General features: G+C 42.7%; 1 protein-coding gene across 14 annotated transcripts in view; it reads right to left on the minus strand.

Moving 5' to 3' along the window:
* The window catches only part of zmiz1a (zinc finger, MIZ-type containing 1a), a 388755-nt gene that overhangs the window by 103736 nt on the left and 268105 nt on the right, over nucleotides 1-16914 (minus strand). The window contains exon 1 of one of the 14 annotated variants that reach the window (XM_068020557.1): nucleotides 3763-3867. The exons of the other annotated variants lie outside the window; for them this stretch is intronic. The gene's annotated coding sequence lies outside the window, so the exon portion shown is untranslated. Of the gene's footprint in view, nucleotides 1-3762; nucleotides 3868-16914 lie in introns of those variants that run through there. 14 annotated transcript variants of the gene reach the window in all.

The raw sequence follows: 16914 nt of genomic DNA on the forward strand, positions 1-16914 counted from the left end.
AACTCAATGCAAGTTGGTCAGGGTTACACACAATGCTACAGCTTAGGAATTGCAACATGAATTGGACAAAGCATGCAAGTGGACTGAGATTTGGGTAGTGGAATGAGTTTTGTAAGGCTGCATTAAAGAGCAGAACCTCGGGCCAAATGGGCTTTTCACTGCTGTAAATTTCTATTGTGCTATGACAGAGCAATGGCAGATGGAATTCCATATGGACAAGTGTGAAATACTGCATGAACAGAAAAAATTGTACGGTGACAGTATTTTGTGAATCATGGTAAAAGAGGTAAGAATTAAGTTGAATAAAGATCTAAATGTCCTCGTAGACTCAATAGGGGTGAAACTGGTCTTCTTTAGTCAAGTTAAATGGGTTGATCATGAATCAGCAGTCCGTTTTACACGGCGCCCATTTTTCTTTATCCTGAGGTAATTTATAGCATCCTCGTGGCCTACATCATGGCTAAGATCAGTACAAAGTGGGAATCAAGCCCAAGACCTTCCTGGTCTGTACGGTTCAACTACTCGCTGGATGAACTCAATGTGCCATTGGGTAACGGACCAAGTGCAAGCAAAGGAAGCAAATTTATATTCGGGAAAACATAACACTTCACGATTATTTTGCTGTGTATTTGGGATTTTACTCAGGCAAAGGCTTGTATATGGAGTTAGGTCGTGGACCAGCCGTGATCTCAACGAATGGCAAAACAGGCTTGAGGGGCTAAATGGCCTATTCCTATTCCTATGTAATTAGATTGGCCAGAGTTTTGCACTTGTCACAAATTTATAGACAAGGCAAAACTGCCAAGGTCTCACTCCTGAAACAGCTCTGAGCTGGGGAACCTCAGTAGATGCTGAATGAATAGGATTCACTCCTGAGTCCCTGCACACCAGAAACATGGCTGCCGCGATCTGTCTGTTCATTCATTGCTTGGTTCACACACTCATACAGCTATGTGATTGCCCTGACCTGCCCCAGGCACTGGGATAGGGGCATCAAAAGAAACCAAGAATAATCTTAAAAAATAAAAGCACAATCTACGCATAAGTACTCATCACACCAGATCCATTGTAAAAACGGGTGCTTTCTGGTGCTGGCAGACACAAGGGTGTTGAATGCAAAGACATAAAAAGAGAGCCCCAATTTAAAACTAAATAAGGCATTAGCGACAATGTTAGCTGGCATTAAATAGTCACATTTTAATTCCTGATCACTCCTGAACATGGGCAGAACTTCTCAGCCCATGCATCAGGCTTTACACAGGTAATACCACTACTGAGAATTTCCCCGCTTGATGTCCTGCTTTCTCATGCACGATGTTTGTTGGGACAGAAGTCTGTATAAATGTTAAGGTATCACTTTTAGTTTGGATCTGAGTTAACTTAGAGGTGGGTGAGGACGAAGTGTTACTGGAATGAAGAATGGGGAGGGGCTGTTACACCAGTATGTGCATGGTGGAAGTGGTATGGTTTGAGAAGGCAGGAAGTTATGAGAACTAGGAGCATCATATTAATATATGAATAAGCCAATGAGTGGCAAGTTGCAAAGTTCACACACACAAAAAAGCACGCAAACAGGATAGGGGAGGTGAGGGTGGAGCACCCGACAGTAACTCTGACTATTTCATTCTGCTTTTACTTTAAACCCCCCCAAAACAGACATTGCTTTTTCCTTCGTAACGTCTCTGTAAAATGGATTTCTCTATCAAATGCCAAAAAATGACAGGATACTAAGCCAGAGAAGTACAGCATGAAACAGCACTCAGCAGATCACACTGCTGCAGAACTTGGTGGACGTTTAGATGGTGTTGCAGAAATACTTCTGTAGTCCCCAAGGGGTTAAATTACTAACCAGCACAACTTGGTTCTGCAAACACTGCCCTTATTAGTCACTGGTATTTTAGCAGCACTTGCTGGTCAGTTCTAGGCAAGTGTCAGACTAGACTAACCAAACAGCCAAAAGCAAATCTCTGTGTATTGAAAGGTCTTTCGTATTTTGAGTGTCACCAGGTTCTCCACAAATGGGGGTCGGGTATCTGGCCACAAGGCAAATGCAAAACTGCAGTGACCAGGCAAGGTTGGCTGCTGGGAAGACCTATTAAATATAGTGGTGAATTTGCAGCAGCTAATACATTTGAATTCCAGCCAATTCACTCGAGACCCATGCTCAGGAAACCTAGTGTGGCCCCAGTGTGATCATCGCACAATATAGAACTGCCTCACTGTAGTATTGGGGGAGGGGACCTGGCCCCATTCCAGATTCTCCAAGTTACTTTGGTGTAGCCCAGATTTAAGAAAGCTTCATTACCTCTCTCTCCCCAGCTCAAAAAACTCCTTAAAGCTTTCCTCTTCAACTAGCCTTGCAGCCACCTTCCCTACCTCTTCCCTCACTTTGAGTTTGGAATTTCCACCCCCCCCCCCCCACCCCATGAGCAACCATGGCACAATTTGCGAAACTAGAATCTTTATGCAAGTGTAATTTCTTGTTGCTGATCCCCCAAAGTCACAACTGATGAGATATTTTCCAATTTGGATGAACTACGTGCCAGCAGCTTGATGATTTTATTAAGCAAAAAAAAATCTAATTCTTGCACCCCGCCCCACCCACCCATCTCCTGACCTCCCAACGAGTATTTTCATCAGGGCTTAGAGTCCAGTAGACACCGAATACTAACTAACATGCCTAATGCGTTCTTACCACATTCATGTTTGCACTAGCTTTACTCGGGCACCAAAAAATAACGAACACACGCTAAGACTGCGCCCACAGCAGCCAAGTGCAAGCACACTGAGCGCTGGTACATCAACCTCGCTGAATGGAATTTCTGCCTCACAGGCTGCACCATAAGCCAGTCTCGTCATCTCCACTAGTTACACTTGCACAGCAAATCCAACAATAACATAGCCTTGGAATTGAAACATGTGCAATTTACTACTGACAGTGATGTCCCCACAGGTTCCTCCTGAATACAGCTCATGTTCTGCAATATATATTTACCTCCGTGGAAATTCAGAACAGTGGTACAGGAGGATAAAATGTCTGTCAAACCACTGAGCAACAAAGAAATGTCACTATCCCCCATTCCTTTTTTTTAATCCAGTTAAAGTCAGTCTAAGACAAGACTGGAAGATCAGTAAATTACAATCCTCGGGCAGCCTGCAGTCATGAGAATCTAACTGAACAACATGCTGTGCTATGTTGGGTAACGCTCAGTATATTTTAGCTTCAGCATTTGATTCAAGGTAGCTCACTGTACACATTTAAGTTATTTGAAATTTTTGCATGGCTCCTTAAAAAAAAAATGAAGGCCCATTATCCTCCTCCCCCCACAACCCTTCCTTTCAGGAATTCCTAGTGCCTGTTCAAGCAACAGCATCCAGAGCACACCATTGTGACCTGTACAGGGAGAGCCGTGATTAAGCAGTTTGCTTCACAATTCTACCAAAAGGAAGATACCATCACTCAACTGAGGGGGAGGCATGGCAGTTTACGTGCCTGCAACACTCAATGTAACAAAAGCAAGAGGGGGGGAAAAAAACACCAACCTCAGAACGATTTTGCTCTGTGATATTATGATGGGAACTGTGTCGCACAGTGGAACATGATGATGTGTAGGTTTGCTGACTGACTGAACTGGGCCCCATTTTGCCTGAATCACTCGCATTGCTATAGTAGCAGCAGACTTCAGATAATCACAGATTTAATAAAACGGCCTAATCCCTCCTGCATGAGGTCATGATTTCACAAACAGCAAGATGCCCTACCTTGTTCCCGTCACATACTGGCCCATGCACAGCAACAATTTTCTGCCGAACCCATTTCTGATTCAACCACTCCACAAGGACTGATACACAGCACTCACCCAGGCTCACAGATTCCTGAGTGAATTTTTTCCTTTGGAAATGAAGTTCAGTTTTAACCCATTCACTGGCTCAATGCTGCAAAGATATATCAATCAGTTTTCATCACCATCTTACACAAGGTTAGAAATAGGAGCATAGCAGCAGGAGTAGGCCATTCAGCCCATCGAGCCTGCTCCGCCATTCAATACAATCATGGTTGATCATCCACTTCAATATCTTTTTCCCACACTATCCCCATATCCTTTCATGTCATTGGTATTTAGAAATCTGCCAAACTCTGCTTTAAACATACTCAATGATTGAGTTTCCACAGCCCTCTGGGGTAGAGAATTCCAAAGATTCACAACCCTCTGAGTAAAGAAATTTCTCCTCATCTGTCCTAAGTGGCTTCTCCCTTATTTTGAAATTGCGTCCCCTGATTCTAGACTCCCCAACCAAAGGAAGCATCTTACCTGCATCTACCCTTTCTAGCCCTTTAAGTATTTTGCACGTTTCAATGAGATCACCTCTCATTCATCAAAACTCTGGAGAATACAGGCCCAGTTTCCCCAATCTCTCTTCATAGGACAGTCCCGCCATCCCATGAACAAGTCTGGTGAATCTTCGTTGCACTCCCTCTATCGCAATATCCTTCCTAAGGTAAAGGGACCAAAACTGCACACAGTACTCCAAGTGCGGTCTAACCAAGGTACTATACAATTGAAGTAAGACTTTGCTACTGCTGTACTCAAATCCTCTTACGATAAAGGCTAACATACCATTAGCCTTCCTAATTGCTTGCTGCACCTGCATGTTAGCTTTCAGTGACTTATTGACAAGGACACCCAAGTCCCTTTGTACATCTACATTTTCTAATCTCCTACCATTTAAGAAATACTCTGCACATCTATTCCTCCTACCAAAGTGGATAACCTCACATTTTTCCACATTATATTCGATCTGCCATGTTCTTGCCCACTCACTTAGTCTGTCCAAAACCCCTTGAAGCCGCTTTGCATCTTCCTCACAACACACATTCCCACCTAGTTTTGTGTCATTTGCAAACTTGGAAATATTACATTTGGTCCACACATCCAAATCATTGATATATATTGTGAACAGCTGGGGCCCAAGTACTGATCCTTGCAGTACCCCACTAGTCACAACCTGCCAACGCGAGAATGACCCATTTAATCCTACTCTCTGTTTTCTGTCTGTTAACCAATCCTTAATCCATGCCAGTATATTACCTCCTATCACATGTGCTTTAATTTTGCTAACCAACCTTCTGTGGGGGACTTTATCAAAAGCCTTCTAAAAATCCAAGTATACTACGTCCACCGACTCCCCTTTATCAATTCTGTTAGTAACATCCTCAAAGAACTCCAACAGGTTCGTCAAACATGATTTCCCATTCATAAATCCACGTTGATTATGCCCAATTAGGTCATTGTTATCCAATTGCCCATTTATTACATCCTTTAGAATAGATTCTAGCATATTCCCGACTACTGATGTAAGGCTAACAGGTCTGTAGTTCCCTGTTTTCTCTCTCCCTCCCTTCTTAAATAGTGGGGTGATATTTGCTACCTTCCAATCTGCAGGAACAGTTCCAGAATCTATAAAATTTTGTAAGATGATCACCAATGCATCCACTCTCTCCATAGCTACCTCTTTCAACACTCTGGGATGTAGAATATCAGGTCTCGGGGACTTAACAACCTTCAGCCCCATTAATTTCTCCAATACAACCTTCTTACTAATACTCATTTCCTTCAATTCCTCATTCTCCCTAGTCCCTTGGATCTCTAATTCTGGGAGATTTCTTGTATCTTCCTCAGTGAAGACAGGCACAAAGTAATCATTTAGCTTCTCTGCCATTTCTTTATTCCCCATTATAAATTCTCCTGACTCTGCCTGTAATGGACCCACATTTGTCTTCGCCAAATGAGCCTTTTTACATACCTATAGAAGCTTTTACAGTCAGTTTTTATGTTTTTTGCTAGTTTACCTTCATATTCTATTCTCCCTTTATCAGTTTCTTGGTCCTCCTTTGCGCTGACAGAAATCCCACATGCCAAATGGAAAATATTCATTTCATCATGTGGAACTTTGCCTGAGACTTTTACTGAAATTGTTCCAAATAACTTTTAAAAAACAGAACAGAGGAGCCAAGATGGCGACACACAATTTGCACATGAAAAGCTAAAGAATCAGACTGGAGACAGATGTCTCAGTCTAGATGGACTCAGCCTAGCCAGAACAATGGGGTGCTCTCTGATTCACTTATCAAAAATGGTTTTGTCAACACAGTTGTCAAAAGCCATCGACACCCATTGACTGTGAAAGAGCCAAACCCCACTCCCCCACTCACCAAGTATGACTGAACAGCCTTGAAGTTTAAAGATCATTCCAGAAGATGCTGTTTCAAACAAACAGGTGGTCACATCACATCATTGCTTGTGTAACTCTGGCAGTTTGTGAATTGTGCCTCAGAAGGCAGATTGTAACTATAAGCCAACAAGAGAGCTGCAATCTCTCTCTCTCTCTCCAGTAAAGTTTGAGCAAAGCCTCAGCTGCAAACCTACAGCCCAGCACAGCCAGTAACCAGGGGACACGAATAAAGCTCTTCTTGTGCCTTCTGGAACCTGAGAAGCCAGCCCGAACCGTGGGTGGCCCAGCAAGGACTTCAGGACAACAACTTCAATTGAGGACTCTGGGACTAAACTTCAGTATTTAAATTCCATTGTTATTAAGGACTCTATTCCAACTTCCCAACTCTGTATTTTTCCCTATGTAGTGTGTGTGTGTGTGTGAGCGTGGATGCGTTGCGTATTTTAGTAACTTTAACCGGTTTAGAGTGATAAAGTTAATAAACTTGCATCTTTCTTGTCTAAACTCAAGAAAACTTGTCTGATTGGTTCATTTGCAATTATATGAGAGGAACAGGAGGAAGTGCTCACTGAGGTGATAAGTTAAATCATTGTGTTAAAAGGATAAACCCTGTTACCGTCATACCAGAGAAGGGGCGAAAGGGGAGCCTGAGATCTCCTTCCTCACCTGGTCGTAACACTGTATTCTAAAATCCTCCCAATCCTCACGTTTACTACTATTTCTGGCAACTTTATAGGCCTTTTCTTTTAATCGTATATGATCCTTAATTTCCTTTGTTAGCCACATTTGACTTTTCTTTTTGCGTTTTTGTGCCTTGAAGGAATGTATAGTTGCTGTAAACTATGCAATAATTCTTTAAAGACTATCCATTGCCTATGTACTGTCATACCTTTTAATGTATTTTCCCAATGCATCTCAGTCAATTTGCCCCCATACCTTCATAATTTCCTTTGTTCAAATTTAACACCCTGGCTTCAGATTGAATTACCTCACTTTCAAACATAATGTAAAATTCTACATTATGGTCACTCATCCCTAAAGGTTCTTTTACAAGAAGATTATTAATTAGCCCTTTCTCATTACATAATACTAGATCTAAAATAGCCTGTTCTCTAGTTGGTTCCGCAACATACTGCTCTAGAAAACCATCCCTAACACACTCCAGAAACACATCCTCCACAGCATTAGTGCTCATTAGGTTTACCTAATGAAGTTTTGAAAAGGGATTCTTTAAATTTTCAGAGTTGAAACAATTTTTTTTTGGCAAAGGCTCACCAGTTAGTAAAATGCTGGTCTCAGTGGGGAACAGCAGGATGGTTCCAGGTTCGATCGTGAGCTGGTATTGAATTAGCCAATCTCAACTCGGATATTGTGGCAATAGGAAGGTTGCGATGGCCAAGATGCCAGTTTTCCACTATGTCCAACTGTACCAGCGTGGGCAACAGCTGACAACTATACCCTCCACACCCCCAACCCCCCGTTTAACAATGTGTGGAAACATACATCAAGGATTAACAGCACTCAAACAGGCCAGCTTGTTCAGTCTTTCCTGATTGCTATAACCTCCCAGTTCTGGTATAATTCTTGTACATCTTTTTTACATCTTCTCCATTGGCTCTATATCCTTTGTGTAAAATGGAGAACAGAACTTTATACAGTTGTGGTCTAACCAAGGTTTTTTTGAGGTTCAACATAATCTCTCTGCTTTTCAGTTACGTTCCTCTGGAATTGACTTCTATTTCTCTAGAAGTGTGATTGAAGTGAAAAACACAAGCGCTGCAGGCCCCTGCACACTGATACATCACCTTCAGGACAGAAGGGTAAAAACTGGAGAGTGTCGATTCGTTAAATGCATAGAAATATTTCTGCTTCCAAGTATTTCAATTTAGTAAATTGCGTTGTTCGCCAGGGATCCATATTTTTGAAAAATTGGGGTACAAGTAGAAAAGTCCATAAAAAAGGGGAAATGTTACTGAGGGCTTTATACACAATAGTGACATGAGGAAAGGCCACCCTTTACAGATCTAAAGACTTTGGGATGATGCTAAACAAATGCAAGTTGTTGTTATTGTTGTTGCTGGGGAGATATTTGCAGGGCTACAGGGAAAGAGCAGGGGAGTGGGACCAATTGGATAACTTTCAAACAGCCAGCACAGGCACAATGGGCCGAATAGCCTCCTATGCTGCTGTATCATTCGATAATTCTATAGTTGTTGCCAAGACAGCTCTCAGTTCTGCCAATGATGATGGAGAGGAGAGGGGTGGGGAGTGGAAGGATGCACAAGAGGCCAGCGTCTGAACAGCAAAGGTTACTGGTTGCAACACAGGGTTACAGGAGGTTGCTGAAGCACATTTGGAGTCAAGTCTGTTAATTGCATATCAATTGTTTAACTGTATGCAGGTGGAGTCTATTAATTGGGGTTTCACTTGAGCACATACAATGAGACATTTACTGAAATTGTGGGGTCGGTTAGTTAGGAGATGTATGCTTGTAATGTTTCACTCTGTAAATAAATGTCAGGCTGAGTAAAGATTTGCTCCAGTGCTATCCTTCGCCAACTAGCTTTCTGGGTTATAACAAAGCCATGGAGGAATTTGTTGTCGAGAATAAGGATTGCGAAGAGGATAAGGAAACTGTGAAGATAGGGCTGATGCAACTTATTGCAAGACAGGATGCAGACAACAGAATTTTGGAGGAGGTGCTAAAGATTCCACAGGTTGGAATTTAGGAGGTTGGAGAATTCAAAGCTTGAAGTAACTGTAGATATTGTTAGTGGGACTGGGGGAGGATAGAGGTGGGTGACTTTTTGAAAATGGAAATAAGTGATTGATGGGATGGGGTGGGGGGGGGGGGGTGGTGGTGAGAGGGGAGGAACACTGGTTGGCTAAAACTGTTCCATTCTACCATCTTGCTACCATCCTAAAGTCCCTGTTGCCTGGATGTGTGGTAATATTGGTACCTCAGTGACATTCCCTGGTTGGTATAACTCCACTTGGGGTTTATACAGCTCTCTGTCAAGACTCACATCATCTTCCATAGCAGTCCTACACCTTCAGGTGAACCCTTCAGTGACTTCCTGTATTACATAAATAACCACAAACGTGTAGGTATATTGAAAATATTTTTTCTCGTCAACAGATAAACATTTTAATGGTAATTGGAAAATACAAAAGACTTAAATGTGGCCCATGCTGAACAGCTATAAGATAATGGAAGTCCTGCATAACTCCCAAATGCCCAGACATTAATAAACCACCTGCAACATTAGCACAACCCTCACATTTTCACTTGCCAATGCAAGGAACATTCCTGCAACTAATTCCAGCTATTCAGCTCTCTGAGTGACACGTCATTTTGCTAAATTCAACGGCCAACGATTCGCAGATCAACAACCCTCACTTTTCCTTTAAACTTCAAAGCATCACATTTTATAAAACACCAAGTTGAAAGAAGCATTTATATGTAAACTATATTATTTTTGGTCAAAGAATTCTTAAAGGAAAAACAATGTCTTGCAAACGTTTCAGTTCTAAACTCTTCCTACAAATAAATCTGCACTCCGTAAAATCCACTAAGTGAACTAAGGTCCCTAACCCCTGATAGGAAACGGTAAGGACAGTGCAGGCTGATGCAACATGGTGCGGTTTTCCTCTTCAGACACTAGTTTTCTTGTAATGGAGTCTGTGTACTGTTAAATTCCTCCTTGCTGACACCATCACGCTTTAGCTTCAGAAGAAAGACTTTTGCTTTAAGGTTAAAGACTGTCAGAAGCTGATGGGGACATGACTGAGATTCCTCTTCCACGAAACAACTTGCATTTATATAACACCTTGAACTTCATTAAATGTTCCAAGGTTTTTTTTTTACAGGAGAGATTATCAAACAAAATTTGACTGAGCCACATCAGGAGACATTACGACAAATGACCAAAACCTTGGTCAAAGAAATAGGTTTTAAACTGTGTCTTAAAAGCAGGAGAGAGAAGTAGAAAGGTGAAGTTGTTTAAGAAGGGAATTCTAGCGTTTCGGGCCTGGGCATGGGGTCAAAAATGAGGCAACCAAATGATATTTGCATGGGCTACTCCAGAGCTCTTAGTGGGATAAAACTAGTACAGGTCTCATGTGGATTATCTGTTGTTTAACAAACTATGAGACTTTGAAAGAAATAAAAATCACGAGTACTCTATTACAAAAGCAGTGAGACCACTTTAAACGATGTCTCAGTCACCATGTCTCAACTTCCCCCCTCCCTTTCCTGAGAGGCTATAATTAGCACCAAGATATAGTTCATGGGTCCTGCAAACCATGGGAACAGGAGTAGGCCATTCAGCCCATCAAGCCTGCTCCATCATTCAATTAAAATCATAGAATGCTTACAGCACAGAATGAGGCCATTCGGGCCATCCTATCTAGGCCAGCTTTCTGCTATTCAAGAAAGGAGGGAGAGAAAAAACAGGGCAGGGACATTGCTGGAATCTATTATTAAGGTAGTCCTAATGCACTTATGAAAGGGAAATCACATTTGACAAATTTGTTACGAGTTTTTTGAGGATGCAACTGGTAGGGGAGATAAAAGGAACCAGTAGATGGCATACAGCTGGATTTCCCAAAGGCATTCGATAAGGTGCCACACAAAAGGTTAATTGGCAAGATAAGGGTTCATGGAGTTGGGGATAATATATTAGCATGGATAGAGAATCGGTTAACCTACAGGAAGCAAAAAATAGGGATAAACAGGGAATTTTCAAGTTGGCAAACTGTAACTAGTGGAGTGCTGCAAGGATCAGTGCTGGGACCTCAGCTATTTACAATTTATATTAAATGACTGAGATGAAGAGACAGAGAATAATGTATCTAAGCTTGCTGACAATACAAAGCTAGGTGGGAATGCAAGCTGTGAGGAGGACACAAAGAGGCTGCAAAGAGATATAGACATGCTCAGTGAGTGGGTACCAAGGTGCCAGATGAAGTATATAATGTAGGGAAGTGTGAGGCTATTCACTTTGGTAGTAAGCGCAGAAAAGCCAAATATTTTTTAAAAGGCATGGAACTCTCGTTGATGTTCAGAGGGATGTGGGTGTGCTTGTAGAAGGAACACAAAGTTAGCATGCAGGTACAGCAAGCAATTAGGAAGATAAATGGCATAAAAACAAAAAATGCTGGACATCCTCAGTAGGTCTGGCAGCATCTGTGGAGCGAGAAGCAGAGTTAACGTTTCAGGTCAGTGACCCATCATCAGAATCCTGTTAACTCTGCTTCCCTCGCCATAGATGCTGCCTGACCTGCTGAGTATGTCCAGCATTTTATGTTTTTATTTCAGATTTCCAGCATCTGCAGCATTTTGCTTTAAAGATAAATGGCATGTTGGCCTTTATTGCAAGGGGATTGGTGTAAAAGAATAAAGGAAGAGGTCTTGCTACAGTTGTACAGACTTTGGTGAGACAAAATCTGGAGTACTGTGCACAGTTTGGTCTCGACATTTAAGAAAGGATATACTTGGATTGGAGGCGATACAGTGAAGGTTCACTAGATTTGTTCCTGGGATGAGAGGCTGCGTAAATTGGGTCTATATTCTCTGGAGTTTAGAAGAATGAGGGATGATCTCATTGGAACATACAAGATTTGGAAGGGGCTTTACAGGGTAGACACTGAAAATGTGTTCTCCCTGGCTGGGGAAATCTAGAACACGGGGACACAGTCTCAGGGTTCGGGTCGATCATTTAGAACTCAGATGAGGAGAAACTTCTTCACTCAAAGGGTTGTGGATCTATGGAATTGTCTACCACAGAGGGTTGTGGATGCTCCATCACTGAATTTATTTAAGGCTGATTTTTGGTCTCTCACGGAATCAAGGGATTTGAGGAGCAGGTAGGAGAGTGGAGTTGGAAACTGAAGATCAGTCATGTTTGGGTTGAATGGCAGAGCAGGCTCGATGGGCCATATACCCTACTCCTGCCCCTACTTCTTATGTTCCGATGTTCTTGCAACTCACCTAGTCCGACTCCCCCGCCTTTTCCCTCTAGCCCTGCAAATTTTATGTCTTCAGATAATTGTGCAATTCTCTTTTGAAAGCCACAATTGAACCTGCCTCCACCACACTCTCAGGTAGTGCATTCCAGATCCTAAGCACTCGCTGTGTTAAAAAAGCCACATGTCGCCATTGCTTCTTTTGCGAATCACCTTAAGTCGGTGCCCGCTGGTTCCCGATCCTTCTGCCAACGGGAACAATTTTGCCCCCTCTACTCTGTCCTGCCCCTCATGATTTTGAACACCTCTATCAAATTTCCTCTTAATCTTCTCTCCTGGAGAATGGAATGGAGACATGAGCTAGAAGCCATTTTGCTGAGCCCTTACCTCCGTCACCACTTGTGAACCTAATGGTTTTGGGTTGGCAGCTGCAATTTGTAAAGTGATGATGGGAATTCACCACCTCACCATTGGCAGCTTAGCAATGCCATGGATCAGGAACACCATTTCTTTCCTGACTTTTGACACTGCTAAGGAAATGGAAGGAAATCGAAATGTCCTTTTGTTGTTGCCAGGAAATGGTTAAAACCTTGCCTGGGGAAGTCACAGGTTCACAAGTCCACAGAGAGCTACGCCCTAACTTGGGCATCTGCATCAGGCATCATCTGCTGCTTTCGGCTGGCTTGTTGTCAATGCCAAGCCAGAGCTTTCTTTAAAATGAATCCAGGGAGGTCTGCATTCTATCTACCTGCAAACTCTCAAGGGTTCCTTAGGATTGAGAAACATAAAGAAAGATGTTGCGCTGTATCTCATTTGAATGCTTACATTTAATCATAAAAAAACCTACTCCCGTCACCACAGTCTCCCCCATGTAATCGTGTTGCTTAATTTGAACTGTTCACGAAATATTCAGAACAAAAAAAATTACTCCTTTGCTGTTTTATTTATATCACTTAATTTGGATGACTGGATAATTCAAATTAGAAGGAGTGAACTGTGTAGCTTCTTTCAGGGTCAGAAGAACAGCAGTCAGTGGCCAACAGACTTCTCTATTCAGCCTTTTGAATGGCTGTTTTAAGAGTTATTATTTCTCTGCGACAAAACGAAGTCCATCAGATCCTATGACCCAAGTACTTGAGTTTCATCCAGCAGGTTACAGTATCATAAACCCTGCGCTACTATTTGTTGTATCAAATGGCTGAAGCTTTATTGCTATCCTTGGTATCATGTGATTTGTTCAGTCGTCTCCCAGCAACCGCAGAGCCTCAACTTCATGAAGCAATCCTGCCCTCAAGGCCTTCACTTTAATATTGACAACAGCATTTGTGGCACGTGTATGTGTGTGTGTTTTTTTTTAAGCAAAACCATATGTAGGGTCTCTTTTGAACCAGCAATTCCCTGACTCTGGCCTCATCTCCCGACTGCCCCATTCTGGCCCCTAACAAAGACAAGGAGCCTGGAAATTTAAAAAAAAAATGCTTGGCAGTGAGCATTCAGTGCCTTGCTAGAATTATCACAGAAATTCCATTAACCATTTCAGCTCTTTTCTGTCTGGCACTGTGTTGGCAGTGACTCAGTAGCTGATGACCTGTCCTCGCCTATGAAACTACATGGCTACTTGTCCAACTAAATAAAGCGACACTGTACGCACAATGGGCAACGCTCGTTTTGTAGGACATCCATCATAGCCCTGCTTTCAGTGTAATGCTGATCTCATGATGCAAACAGCCAGCTGGAATGCTGTTCAACTTAATGGGAAACAGGACTCTCAATTTAAGTACATCTGCCGTTTGGAGTTAGTGCTTTCTGTCCTGGAATTCAAAAACAGTCTCACGAATAGGAAGGCCACTGTGGAATTTACAAATGATGTGGAGGAACCGCATTAATTGGAGAAGACACTGATCACAGGCAGTTCCAAAATGCAGGACTGGAACACCGAAGCAGATGCTGACAGGGTTAGATGAAGTAGGGTGTGTGTAGGCTCATATGGAGCATACACGGCGACAAAGACCAAATAGCCCGTTTCTGTGCTGTAAATTCTTTGTAAAAAAAAAAGATGTGGCATCTAAAGACAGAACAGCATCATTTGCCTTGCTTTATTACCTTCAATGGATGCTCAAAATCTCACAACACCTACCCACTAACGAGCCAAGTTCGCCAGCATACCCGCAGCCAAGATCAAGGCATATTTTGGGAGTGAAGAGATCGGAAGGTCATAGGGGGAGCAAGTGGTCAACGATTCTTACTCCAGGAAATAGGGACTCCATGGGGTAGAAACCTGACTTGGTGGTAGGACAAAACATGTGGGATTACATTGTGTGCCCAGTATACATCCTGCCCGATAATCAGATCCATTGACTTCAATGGAGCTAAATTTCAGGTGTGGTATATAACAGGCCGATTTTAAAATACAGCCCCCAGGCAGAGTTCTACCCACGTGACTCTTACAAATTGCTTAACATGAAGTCTGAGAGCAGCAGGACGCTGGTGCACCTCACACTGGGAGTTCCTTATCCTGGTTGCACGGCTGCGGAGAGTTGGCAAAGCATAATTTAGTGATAACGGCTGCAGTGTAAGAAAAGGGTGCCAATAATCCTCCCGAACCCAGGAGTGCTGTGGAAGCGAGATGCAATCTCAGCTAACTCTACTCAAATACACAAGACATAACAAACTAAAACCGTCCTTCTATTACTGCAGTTCTGCTGCCTCCTGACCTGCGAGTCTCACACTGCACGCCCAACACCAAAGTGACCTTGCCAGATTCGCCAAGACCGGCAACCGGGAAACCCGCTTTTCCACTTATAGAATCATAAAGCACAGCAGTGGCCATTCAGCCCATTGTGCCTGTGCTGGCTCTTTGAAAGAGCTATCCAATTAGTCCCACACCCCTGCACTTTCCCTAATGTTTCCCTTTAAATATGCATCCAATTTAAATTTAGACAGCTACTATTGAATCTGCTTCCACTGCCCCTTCAGGCAGTGCATTCCAGATTGTAGCTCACATGCATTTTTAAAAAAAAAATTCTCCTCATTTCCTCTCTGGGTTCTTTTGCCAATTAACTTAAACCCGTGACCTCTGGCTTCTGATCCTCCTGCCAATGGAAACACTTCATCCTTATCTATTTGTATCAAAACCACTCATAGTCCTCTTTATCTTCTCTACTATTGAGAACAATTCAAGCCTCCAGAATTTGTATAGTGCCTTACACATCCTCTAGATATCCCACAGTGCTTCACAGTTGAATGAATTATTTTTGAGGGTCCAGCCACTGTTACTCGGTTGGCAAACACAGCAGAGACTAATTTGAATGGTCATGATGTTGATCAAGGGAGAAATGTTGGCCAAGGCAGCAGGCGTACTCCTTGCTCTTCTTCAAATTAGTGCCACAGGCGACGTCCCATTTGGTTCACAGCACCTCAGGCAATGTGGCACTCGCACAGTGCCATAACGGAATGCCAGCCTCGGCTGTGTGCTCAGGTCGTGATGTGGGGGCTTGAACTTGCAACTTCTTGACTCAGAAGCAGGAGTAATACCATTAAGTCAAACATTTGGTGAATACCTGTCCCAAAGCTCTCCCCTACGCAGGCCTGTAAAATGTTAATCTATTGATATTTTATAGGAACAGGAGGAGGCCATTCAGTCCATTGAGCCTGTTCTGTAATTCAATGAGATCATGGTTGATCTGCAACCTAACTCCATATACCTGCCTTAGCCAAACACCCCCTAAATCACCCCCTAACTTTTGAGATTCCAGGGACCACAACCCTAGTTTGTTTCATCGCTCCTTGAACCTTTGGAATCCCGGTATCACTCTGGCAAATCTATGCTGCACTCCGTCCAAGGTTCCGAAGAAGGGTCACTGACCCGAAACGTTAACTCTGCTTCTCTTTCCACAGATGCTGCCAGACCTGCTGAGTGAATCCAGCATTTCTTGTTTTTGTTTCAGATTTCCAGCATCCGCAGTATTTTGCTTTTATTATGCCAATATATCCTTCCTAGGATGTACTGCCCAGAACTGCTCACAGTACTCCAGGAGTGGTCTAACCAGGTTTATTTTGCACACAACCTCAACACTGAGTAACAAGTGGGTTAAATCCTGCAAAATGCTCATGAAATAATATTATTTGATGCAACAGATCCATTTCTTCATTGTCCTGCTGGTGAAGCCATCCTGGGCTCCCATCCAAGAACTGACTGACAAGTGCCAGCCTTTTAATATACTCAACATAGCAATCAAATGGGTCGGCATCTTATTACATACAATACAGCAATCAAACATATTAAAGAATTCATGCACAGCGCCCAGTAACATAACCAATGTTTATAAAAATCAGATGTTACCACATTCTGTTAAATAATCTGTTTTTAGTTTACTCATTCTGAACCAGTAGGGTTGAAATCTATTCCAAAATCACCAAGAGAGAACATCCAATTATGTAGCACCTTATCACATTTTTCAAGGAATCTCAAAGTATTCATGTACGAGTATTTAGGTGAACATGAGGTCCCAGAAATAGCAGTGAGGAATGACCAGTCCATCTCTGTTTAGTGGTTTTGGTTGAGGGAGAAGTGTAAGTAGTCTGAGCTCTGGGGGCCTGATTGCTTGGGCTCACAGGCTGTATGTGACCCATGGCCTGTTGGTCAATCATCCAGGTAGTTGAAAATGGATGTTTGTTTCAGAAATTTGACAGTGCAGCAAGGGCACAGGATCA

The sequence above is a fragment of the Heterodontus francisci genome, chromosome 42, assembly GCF_036365525.1.
Source record: "Heterodontus francisci isolate sHetFra1 chromosome 42, sHetFra1.hap1, whole genome shotgun sequence".
Classification (NCBI taxonomy): domain Eukaryota; kingdom Metazoa; phylum Chordata; class Chondrichthyes; order Heterodontiformes; family Heterodontidae; genus Heterodontus; species Heterodontus francisci.